The sequence below is a fragment of the Zosterops lateralis genome, assembly GCF_965231275.1.
Source record: "Zosterops lateralis genome assembly, chromosome: 1".
Classification (NCBI taxonomy): Eukaryota; Metazoa; Chordata; class Aves; order Passeriformes; family Zosteropidae; genus Zosterops; species Zosterops lateralis.
In genome coordinates, this window is record NC_139762.1 from 22,379,681 (window position 1) to 22,392,009 (window position 12,329).

A 12,329-nucleotide genomic window follows, 5' to 3' on the forward strand; every position below is an offset into this window, starting at 1 on the left:
CTAATAAAAGAGAAACTGTTCATAAAGGATTATGGTCTTCCATTTTCTATATTCAGTCATGTAAAGGTGATATCATTACCCTGTGGGGACTGTATTTTCTGTTTGCAGTGGCACCCCAGAGATAGTATAAGGATGTATTTACATAACCATTGCCCTTGGAAATGTCACGGTATCAGGTTTAACTTACTAAGCAATAAATTCTTACCAGCTTTCAAATCCAAAAGGGGTAGCATGGGAATTACTCTTTATATTACATCTTTAAATATGCTTTTCTTTCTAGGTGATAGAAAAATTACAGTGATGTAGAGAGGAAGGAAATGAGAAAAATAATCTGACTCATGTTGGGTAAATCTGAAAAGGTCATTTCTTGTTTCTGGCCTGCTAGCCTTGGGCCACATTTTTCTTTGTTTCTCTGCCCAACTTTTACTGGTGCTTTTGAGATGAGGTAAAGACTCATCCACTCCCACAATGCAGTTCTGGTTTTGGGTGAAGATAGGACCAAAACCAAAACTGAATAGAAACCAATACTGCTGGATGACACTTTCAGCCAAGATTTCTTCAATTTTCTTTTCTGATACCACATTCTTCTGGCACCAGATGGTTGAGGAAAAGGAGCAGTTTGGATTGGCTGTCTTACCTCTTCTCAAGTACTAATTCAATTTTAAACTAACGTCTAAACTAATGTTTGAACTAAGGTTTTATGCACAGCCCAAATGAATTTGCTCCTTTAGCTCTGATTGTTCATGGACATAACCTCTCAGTCAGCCTAGAAAGTATGACCAAGGAACTCAGAAAGTATTGCTTTTGATGGCAGAAGTGAGTTGCAAATTAAAAGTGTTAATATGGCCCTGTCACTGCCCAGTTCTGGAGTCACTACATTTAAAATTGTAAACAAAGTCCAACAAATATTCAAAGATACTCTACTGTTAAACTATGCTTTCTACATCCGAATCATCCATCACATGTAAATACTTCTCACTACAAACTGCTAATTCCCACTGCAGCAGCAGGCAAATCTGCAGCCTGGCCAGCGGGTGGCAAAAGTGTTTAACTGGAAATCTGATCTGCCTCTGCTATGTGGCTCCTAGCCTACAATATTTCCTAACTGCTTTCAGCGTGTCACTCCCATCAGAGGTCCTGCTGTAAAGCTTCAGCACTTGTACTGCTCAGAAAGGCAGCTCTAATTCACTCACTTGTGGTCCTGCTCCAAGTATTTCTTCCTTTCTCAGTAGAAGCCCCAAGATCAATACAGTCCATCCCTATGACAAGCACCCTGGCATCAGGTGCATAATGGCATGCGTATATATCCCTAGAAACAAGCCCTAAAATACCCACAGCAGTGCAAACACATCAGAGATAAAGCCATGCCAGAATCCTGTACCTGAATAGGTGAAGGATGCCCCCAGTGCTTGTCCTCTCCATCTTACCTGCCTGGAAAAAAGAGACTAAAACTAGCTCTTTCTGTCCCTTCTTCACTTCCAGAGTGTTGCTGCTGTGACAAATTCCATGTGGGAGGGAAAGTGGCAAATAACCATGTCGAAAAGATTTCTGGAGTTTGACAATTTCATTAGGCATGTTCCCATTCTTTATTTTATTTCTCCTTGCTTCTATGATTTTATTTAGTATATGAAAGCAGCAAAAGCTAAAGGACTCTGTTCTCATTGAATTAAAATACAGGATGAGGAAAAGGAAGTTTAGAAGTTTGCTGAAACTCTAGGGGTGGAGGGGGGAAGAAACTAAAAAGAAAACACAACTTTTCCTTGTTTATAAGACACATATATTTCGTATTTCTAGTTTCTTAATGTTCTAATATTCTGATATATTAAAAACTCAGTCACATCCAAGACACTTACTGGTCTGCTCTGTAATAAAAATGGTTTAGCAGCTGGTTACTGTCGTCGGCCAACTGCATCAGGTGACAGTGCACCACCACCATCTACTGATCAATTGGCTGTACTACCAAGAGAGAAAGGCCCTCACCTGGACCGATTAGGATTTGCAGATTTAAATTCACAAGTTAAAATTCTTGTACTGAACCAGAGTTTGTCACATGTTGCACGTGCCTGATAAGGAGAGCAAAGACAGCTAAATCTAGAAGTCTAGAAGGATCATGAAACTCAAAAATACCAGGGAGCAACTGTTTAGGGGTTTTGGGTAATGCTGATCTGCTGCTGGGAAAACTGCAGATACAGATTATTTGAACAGCATTTTGCTCTGACTTACAAAACATGTAAAACTGGTGACCTGATGGTAGGCAACGCTGATTCATGTTGCACTGAAAGGATCAAATATTGCTGCTTTTTTTTTTTTTTTTCCTGCACTTATGCTAATGAAAATCATCACCCATATTGTGTAAATTATCTTTGACAAGTCTCCCAAGGTAGTCAGCCGACCGTGTCCATTTCAAGAGCTCAGTAATGTAACACATTACATACATAGGGCACACACTTGGTTCTTCAGGCTAAGCTGTGAACATATTTGTTCAGAGGAGTTAAGCTGTCACTTCTCAGTATGTCCTCTTGAATTTGACTGTATAAAATAAAGATTATTTCACTTTTGTAGTTATGAAAGGGATAAATTGGTATCAAATTTCTTAGCTTTAAAGGGATTATTTTGGCTCATATTCTTTTTAATATAAATTCTTATTTTCCTAACCTTTCAAGGTCTCTATGTACTTAGACCAGCTACTCACTTTTTTCACGTTTTTTAAGAGTCTGCATAGAATCTTTTTCTGCCCCTTTAGCAAAAGGATTTTTTTTACTGGAAAAGTTATGGATATTGAAAATGTTATCTCTCAGCCTTTCCTACGCCATTGAATCCTTTTGTTCTGATACTTCTGTAAACCAAGTTGATGTGAATGAGGATTAGCCCAAGAGAGTCCAAGCTATCTAGAAGTGGGAGACTATTAACAAGAATCCTGCTGGGTAGCTTGTGCAGTATCTACATTCTGCAAAAGGATATATCAAAAATACCCAGTCAGAGCACAGGATTTCACATCTTTTCCATCTTGGTGTAAATGTCAGTGCATTGTGAATGAAGACAGACTGGCGCTCAGAGTCATCCCTTCCACTTCAAGTCCACTGTCTTTTGTTAAAGTGTTCCATATGGCTACTGCTTCAATCCACTTATCATCTTTTGTCTGTGTTGGTGGAGTTGTGCTGACTTACAGCAGTAGATAATAACTCATTATGTTCTGTACTGGCGTTAACTCTGTGTTTCACTTCACTCTGTCTGTGCTCAAACTTAGATGCTCTAACATCAGTGTTTGTGGACAGTTGCCTTTTGATTTTTTGCTGAGAATGCCATGCACTCCTCTACACAATAAATAGTGTGATAATAACAACTTACTCCCACTGAACAAGAAATCAGACACTAGGTAATGATCTAGTGGGCTGTCTTGTCTTTGACTGCAATCAAGGGAATTTACAGGTGTTCAGCTGGCCACAGGAGGGCTCTCATATTGTTCCCTAGATTCAGTAAGGAATACAGTGTGAACAAAGACCACATAATTCAGATCAGATAAAGTCTCTCTTTTCCCAGATTACTCAGAGTTTATGAAAAATGAAGTTTTTTATACTTCTTAAACAAAGCCTTTCCATCAGGGTTAAGACCAGCTGGGACTATTAGATCATATTACAGAATATGAAACCATTGTTCCCAACATTTTTGTAGCTGTAACTCCCTGCAACCACCTTCTCCACTTTCCCAGTCCCTAGACTTCATCTTTTTCTGGTCCTATCCCCTTCTGTTTTATTCCTTGTACACTCCCTCATTTTAATATCTCTTAATGGCAATACCAGGGAGGTCATGCTAATTATCCCAGCAGGGTTTGCTAGCCTGGACTCCAGTCACAGCCATGCTTAGCCTCTAATGTTATTATTCTCAAGCACACCTTAGTGACTGAAAAGTAAGAACATGAGCTGTTAGATTGTACCAATGTGCTTTTGTTTTGTCAAGCTGGTTTTGCTGAATGTGTGGTATTTATGTGCCTTTATACAGTATAGTAATTCTCAAAGAATTATACTAGCTCCAGAGATTTTAAACTAAACAAAGAATAAAAGTCTTTTACTCAGTTAATACTTTCCTTGTATGTTTATATATATATGCACATATATATTTGCCTACTATCCACAGATACAGTTCTATGCCTACATGTATGTATTTATGTCTTGATATATAACTACAATTCATTTTACAATATGTACAGAAAGAATGAAAAAGAACAATTTTTTATGGTGGCATTGCAAACACATAAACAAATGCTTTTCATGGAAAGGAAATCCAAGAAAAACATACTTAAATATTACAACTTCTGTCTTGGTCTTACTGGATTTCCATTTTCAATAGCTTGTGTGTATCCACATGCATATGCCTGCATGCATAGTTAAGTCTAACATTTTAAGAGTTTCAGTTTTCTACAGTGAACATTTCATGACTGTTCATTAGCCTGAGTCTTTTGTTTTAATAGGAATTGTGTGTCTAAACATTCCTGTGAACACTGTGCCTGATGGAGGTACTGAAGTCCTTCAACGCAAAGCGAGCACACCTCAAAAGCAGGCTGGCATGTGCAAGGCCTGTCTGAAGCAGAGACAGACAAATCGGGTGTACATTTGGATAGATTAACTTCTGGGACTAGTCTGAGTCACTCTCATGCTGAAATAATGTCCCTTCAACCAGGCCAAACACAGGCCTTCCTGAGCATCTCCCTCTGCAAGCATGTGATCCCCTTAGTGGCCTGACTTTTTATTGGGTCAAACCCATTCATTTGTGTCTTCATTTTCTCAGGCTTCATAAAATCACAGCACCATAAAGATATATGTAATGAGCTCACCTCTTATTTTCTGGGTTTCCCCAGAAAAGCTACATTGATTGTGCTCTGGAGACACATTGCAGTTATAGTCTTTATTTGTATAATTTTTTCAGTTGAAAGCAGAAACTGCTATCATCTCAGTTTTTGTGGCAGGGCACTTCTGTACTCCATTTGATGGCCATACCACCCTTGTCAATAAGTGATCTCAATATATTTTTCTGGATATCTATCTCCCTGTCCTGGGTTGACTAACCAGGACACTCCCATATTCCTTTTCAGTGTACAAGAGTTATAAGAGAAACAGAGTAGTCCTTGCGCCCTTGAGCCTTGCATTAGAGGGATAGCCTGGCTTTTATCTATGGACATTATTCCACAATTCCACAGTCAGTGGACCCATAAATTTCTTCCATCCTCGGGGAAAAAACCCACCACACTTTTATATTTCTTATAAGTCTCTACCCATCTACCCAACATATGGTCACAAATGCTCTTGCCTTAATTTTCTCTGTGCTGGATGCAGGAACTGATAACTTATTTTTTTCTTTTCTTTTTCTTTTTAATATTTAAAAAATTATTTATTTTTAATTTATAGAAGGCATACAGTCAGCTGGAAGACTGTTCCCAGAGCATCCTGAGGTGTAGGAGTGCTCAACGAATATTCCTCAGGAAGTAGCACAGGGTTTGGTGTAAAATTAAAGTGGGTAATCCCTAATCAAGCAGGCATATGGTGTGTCAGCATGGTGGGAAACACCAACAGATTAGGCAAAGCCTGTGAGCCAAGCTAAGTGGAAGGGCCTGGGAAAGCCAGAGGTTTGCTGCTTTAGATAGAAGCAGCTGATCTGTGCTTCAGTGAACAGCAGCAGCTTGTTGCTCACGGGAGTTTGCTCCAATAGATGACTACCCACTTTGCCTTTCCCAGAGCCAGGCCCGCTCACATGAGTGTTCCAAGGGTTTGGAATGCCAGAGACAAAAGCATTTCACAACACTTCAGCCCTCATATCTGGAGGCTTGTGCCTCTTGAGGAAGCCTCAATTTCTTCCTAAGTAGTCATGAGACAAGTCCTTCACAGCCAGTTCTATTTCTAATGAATTACAATGCCTGGTCTTACTCACTCATGAGACAAATAATACAGTCCTGCCCATCATTTCAGTATTTCATGTTTCACTGCACTGTGTTTTTCTTGCACACTAGTTAAGCTCTGTCTTCCAGATGATGATTTAGGCAAAACCATCTGTAGATGCTCCTTTTCCCATTCCTATTCCCCTCCTTTGGAAATCTTTTTCTATTTCAGATATACAGTCCTCCAAAAAGTTGGAAAGAGATGATTCTCAGCAACTGAGACAATAACCACTCTCCTATCTTTTTAATACCATTTAATAAAAATTTCAACAAATATTCAATTCTAATAGATCTGTAATCAGAAACACAGATGTCAGGTTTAATTAGAAGTCAGGGATGAGTTCTGTCAGTATGATCTACTGTATATCAAGAATACAAATTTACTGTGAAAAGTATCACAGTTAAAATGAACAGATTATTCAGGAATGGAATGGAATGGAATGGAATGGAATGGAATGGAATAGAATAGAATAGAATAGAATAGAATAGAATAGAATAGAATAGAATAGAATAGAATAGAATAGAATAGAATAGAATATCCTGAGTTGGAAGGGGCCCACAAGAATCATCAAGGCCAACTCCTGTTGCTGCACAGGACCAGGAATCATACCATGTGCCTAACCATGCTCTGGACAAACAAGGGGGAAAATGAAAAGGAGAGAACAGTGCAGACAGAATTCTGTGCATTTCTAATAGGTACACAGGAAATACAAAGGAAGATGTGCAAACCCTGACCTGGAGAAGTTCCGGCACAAGTGTATAAATATTTTCCACTATGATAATTAACTTCTTGACTGACTCTAGATTATACAAAATGTTCTGTCTTAGTGCACTCTGAAAATAAAAGCCATGGGCACACAAAAAAACAAAAAAACCCAAAAAAAAACAACAAAAAAACCCAAAAAAAAAAAAAAAAAAAAAAAAAAACCAAAAAAAAAAAAAAGAGAGAGAGAGAGGAGAGAGAGGTGAGCATTTCAATTGTCTTTTAGTCTGCAGGTGAGCACCCTTTGTTTTTAATCTTAGCATTTCTATTTTAAATGCATAGAGAAAGATCTGCTATCTCATTTTCATTGAAGCAGGGACTAAGTTAATTTTCTCCTAAACTCTGGCATAGGCAACACAGTCATTTCTTCTTCCCCCAGCTGACAAAAACATTTGTACTGTTCATCGATCCTTCGGTCACCTTCCTCCAACAGGTTTCTGACGTTTTACCTCCTTCCCTGCCAGATGCTCCTTTGACACTTCGCTTCATACAGAAACTCATTTCTGTTGCTTACCCACTCTGGACTATGCACAGAGAACAAGTGCATTCCAGGTCTTCAGGAGCAACCTGCTCCTGAAAACAGCAGGACTGTGATTATCTTTACTTTCAGGCATAAAGGTTGACAAAATGACAAAAATCTTAAGGATATTGGATTTGGTTTTTGGTTATTTCCAAAATACTGGGAGATGGCAGGACAAGGAAAAAAGGACAAATACTCCAAGATGCTTTCTGAGACATTGAGACATCCTGGGACCTGTAAGACTCAGAATAGTAGCAAGTAAACCATCAGAACCATTTATAAGCATAAACACATGTGAAAATCCAAGCAGCTTCCACATACTAAGATCACAGAATTTAATTACTTACGTGTCATATGAAATAGCTTGGAAGCAAACCCTGAGCTTGAGTGTAGTGATAGAAGGAAAACAAAAACCATCACAAAATGCATCACATAAATTGTTGTGGGAGGGACAGCGTTTAGCACTCACTAATTCAAAGCTGGGCCCTTGGGAGCTAAGAAACTACTTGTATTTGCTGGCACAGCTGTAGCTGTCGAAGGGATTACTAAGGCGTGATGGGATGTGTGTGGCAGTCAGATGCAGCAGAACAGTAATTTAAGAAATAAGTGCCACAACATTTAGGGGCTTTTAACTAGGTGGTTAAAATATTCCCAAAACTATTTCCAGTAAGAACTGGTGGCATAATATGGTGAAATGAATACCTGAAATATTTTAATAGTCAAGCTTTTAAGATAGAGTTGGACTTGATGATCCTTGTGTGTCCCTTCCAACTCAGGATAGCCTATTCTATTCTATTCTATTCTATTCTATTCTATTCTATTCTATTCTCGGTCTTTGCAAATTGCCAATAACTCTGAGCTATTTTAAAGCTGCTGCATAATGGCACTCAGAAAAAATGTCCTGAGCTTTAAAAATGGCAAATCTCCACCTCTTATGAAGAAACAATGATTCATACTGATGCAGCACTGTCTGTGTGACTCAGCAGGTGCCTTACACCAACCAAAGATAAGGCATGGGTTCTGATCAGTAAAAAAAATCCCCATTCCTCAATTTAGATTAAGGGAGGAAAGAGGTTGAAGTAGGAATAGAGATTACGTAAAACTGCCTGAACAAGACTATGGCAGTAGGTATGGCAAAATTCAAAAATACAAAGTGGTATAAATACATGAGATAAAACAAATGGAAGAAAAAGAGAAAAAAAGGCAAATACTGTTTAGAAGTTTGGGTGAGAAGGAAGAGTAATCTGATTTTAAATGGTAATGAAAATTCAAGGGTTTTGAGTATAATGGTATAATTTCCAATTGTAAAACTGATATCCCTAAAACTAAAGTGTGAAGTAAATAAAATTTGGAGCAGAAAGAAAATTTTCATTTTGGTTAATGTAGGCAGTAGCTGAAATCATGAGAATAAGTGAAATGTCCTGGATGACAGGAGATGTGAGAGCAGAGAAGAGGTAACAGGCAGAGAAGAGGAAGGGGAGCCACAGAAGACATAACTGACTTTAGAACTTCAGAGAAAATGCTTTTTAAAAAACTGAGTAAGATTATGGCTTCTGAGAACAATGTTTGCCAGTTTTGTATTGATTTATAAAGTGGTTGTTTTTTTGGTGGTTTTTTTTTTTTTTTTTTCCCCAAAAAATTTTAGTCCAGTACTTGTAATGACATTTCAAGGCCATTAAGCAAGATTCTTTTGCATTTTATTTTTGCTGACTCAAATGAGCTGTCATCAGGATGCACAAGGAAGCACAAACACTCATAAACTCCGTGAACAGAGCTGTGCATGGATGGGTGTTTGTGTCGCTATTGACTTCCACAAGAGCTGTACTGCTGTGGTGGCCTCCAGGAGAGAACTGAGAGCAACGGTGTGACTTGTGGTGAGGAACTCAAATGTAAACTGCTTTGGGTGTATTTCATCAAAGTGATTAAACAGAGAGAGAAGGCTCTTAGATTTAGTTATTAAGAGCTTTAGGGAAGGCAGTGGTTTTAGTAAGGCTTTATACCAAAATACACTTTAGAAAGCTTCTATTTTACTGGTATATTTTGTTGTCACTTGCTGTAGCATAAAGGAAGTTTGGTTTGTTTTAATTTGATTTATTTTGTTGTTGTATCGTAAGAGCTTTGTAGCAGCTCAGACAATCATGTAAAAAATATCCAGCAGAGTTTAAATCAAACCTTCTTCAGAAAAAGTTTCAGGTTCACCTAGCTGATATCCAAATGACAGACATCCTTTCAGCTGAATGAGAATAAATAACAGAAATGGGCAAAGAGGGATTTTGATGCTGAATATCAACTTCCTCTTAATTATAGTCTATGTTAACCTTATAATAATCCTTGTTATAAATGTTGTCACCTTTTCTTATTTTATTCAGAATTTTGTTATGTTGCTGTTCTTACTAAATTCTTAACTTTCAGAGTCAGGGATTCATCTGGGATTCTCAGATATTTTTGTTTGTTTTAAATTCACCTTTCAGAAATGCAGGAAAAACTGGAAAACAGAACTACCTTTGAGGTTGAAAAACCCCCTTGCCTGTCACAAAATGTTCTGATATCTCCTGCAGCTCCCAAAAGCTCCAGAGACCTCACACAACCCTTCCTTCATCGTTCCTTTCTCTGTCCCCAAACCCACTGACTCCTTGGTCATCCTTTCATCCCAGCTTCAGATCTCCCAGCCCCTTCTCAGCTCCTGAGCCTGGCCTCCCAAAACCCTCATATTAACTTCAAGACTCCCAACTAGCTTTTCCTCTGCTACCTTTATGCAATGCTTGCAGATTTTTTTTAAATCTCGGTCTAGTCCTATTCTGGCAGCTTCTATAAGATAAACATCATTTTATTTCATATAGAAATAGGGCAGTAAAAGCTACTTTTGGCTCTAATATTTATTGAAGTCTTGAGCTAGTCCACATCCAGTTGTCTACTAAGGGATTTAGTGTGCAGTCAGGTATGGGGATGTATTTCACACATAACTGTTTCACACTGGCTTCCCTATGTAAACAAGTACTTAGGTCATGCTAGGCCAAACATTTCTTTACCTTATGAGCACATACAGGCAGTAGTTGAGTCTCATATTAATAGCACAGCATGTATATGTCAATATTGAAATGATCTGAGATCTTCAGGGTTAAAGGTATTTATGCCAAAGACAGCATTATGTTTTGGAATCCATGCTCAGCATGGCTACAACTAAAACAACAGTAGTAGTCAATCACTGCTAGGTTTCTCAAAAGGATATGAAATAATTGTTGCCCTGGTCATAAAACTTTGCTTTTTTCTTTGAAAGATCCAGGACTAAATAGCTTCTATAATTTCCATGTAAAATGTTTAATACCACATAATCTGTAGCTGGTTTAATTTACCAGGAGCACTGCAAAATAATCTTCAGGGCTTTATATCTGATGTTCACTCTTGGTTTTTTTGTTTTAGATTTAGATTGGTGTGATCTTCCATATATAAAGTAACTTGTGCACTGGTAAACAAGGACTCTTCTAGAAATTATAAAAGTACTTCAAAGCAATTCTTAAATGCAGACACTGCTACTGCCAACCAGAAAGGCCAGGTAATAGCCTGCTAGAGCTATATCTTTATCATAAATATTTGCATCTTCTGGTTCACTGAATTCACTTGCTATATATGAAATATTTAACTGTTGATCCTCCATTACAGATTTGTCATTGGTGTCTGAGCACTGCTTTCATAACTTGTATTTGTCTATGTGGAAATAATACCACAAGATATATGGTAGTAGACATTGTGAGAAAGAATAGAAAAGAACCGATTAGCTCAACCTTTTGCTTAAGCATATTCAGCATACCTTTCAAGGGTGTCTGAATATTGTAAAATTAAAAATTGGAAATTTTAACTGTAAGACTACCTGCAAACTAATCCATATAGTCTCCAAGGCACTAATTGAACGTGTCTGTCTACTAATGATTGGCACAGATAACCTCATTAATAGGTATTCATGTTCTAAGTATGTTAGTATTCATTACTTGAATAGTCAGCTATTTGAAAATGTGTTTGTATAATTTAAAATATAATTTACATTGTTCGTACAATGTAAAAATGTACTGTGTGTAGCATCAGCATGGACTGGACAAATTGGAAATGCTGCAGAAAAGAAGAAGTACCCACCTTGGGTTAGGAATAGGCCCAGCCATCTAGTTGCCACTGCACCTCCAGTGCTAGGGCTCAAGTATTCTCTCTGAATAGAAATCACAGAATGGTTGAGGTTGGAAGGAGCTTCTGGAAGTCATCTGGTCCAACCTGCCTGCTTAGGCAGGGACTCATAGAGCCAGTTGCCCAGGATTGTGTCCAGATGGCTTTTGAATATATTCATGGATGTGACTCTTCAACCTCTCTGGGCAGCCTGTGTCAGTTCTCAGTCACTTTCCCAATAAAAGTAGTTCCTGATGGTCAGAGGGAACCACCTGTATTTCTATTTGTGCCCATTGCCTCTGGTCCTGTCACTGGCCACAACCAACAAAAGCCTGTTTCCATCCTCTTTGCACCCTCCCTTTACACACATTGATCCGATTCCCTCTGAGCCTTCTCTTCTCCAGGCTGACCAGTTCCAGCTCTCTCAGCCACTCCTCATAGGAGAGATGCTCCTGTACCTTCATCATCTTCATGACCTTTAGGTGGACACTCCCCAGTGTGTCCTTGTCTCTCCTGGACTGAGGAGTGCAGAACTGGACACAGCAGCTGAGGTGTGGCCTCACCAGTGCTAAGTAGAGGAGAGAGATCACCTCTCTTGATCTGCTGGCAATGCTTTGAATAACGAAGCCTGGGATACCATTCACCTTCTTTGCTCTAAGAGCACTCTGCTGGCTCATGTATGACCCAAATTAGAACTGAACTCTCATTAGAGCCAGACTTAGGTCATTTTATTGTATTAATGTTATATATTGACACTGCTCCTGTGGTGTTTACTCAGGCTGCAGTAAATTGTCTCCTTTTTTTCCTTAAGGGTGTCTAGCCAATGGATCTCAGCAAACAAGGGATGGAAACATGACTGGGGTATAGCTTATATTTGCTTAAGTTTGAAGAGGATTTGAACTGTGCTGTAAGATAACAACTATCCCTTGTGTCACAGGGAGTTTTCATCCAGGAATCAATGGCAT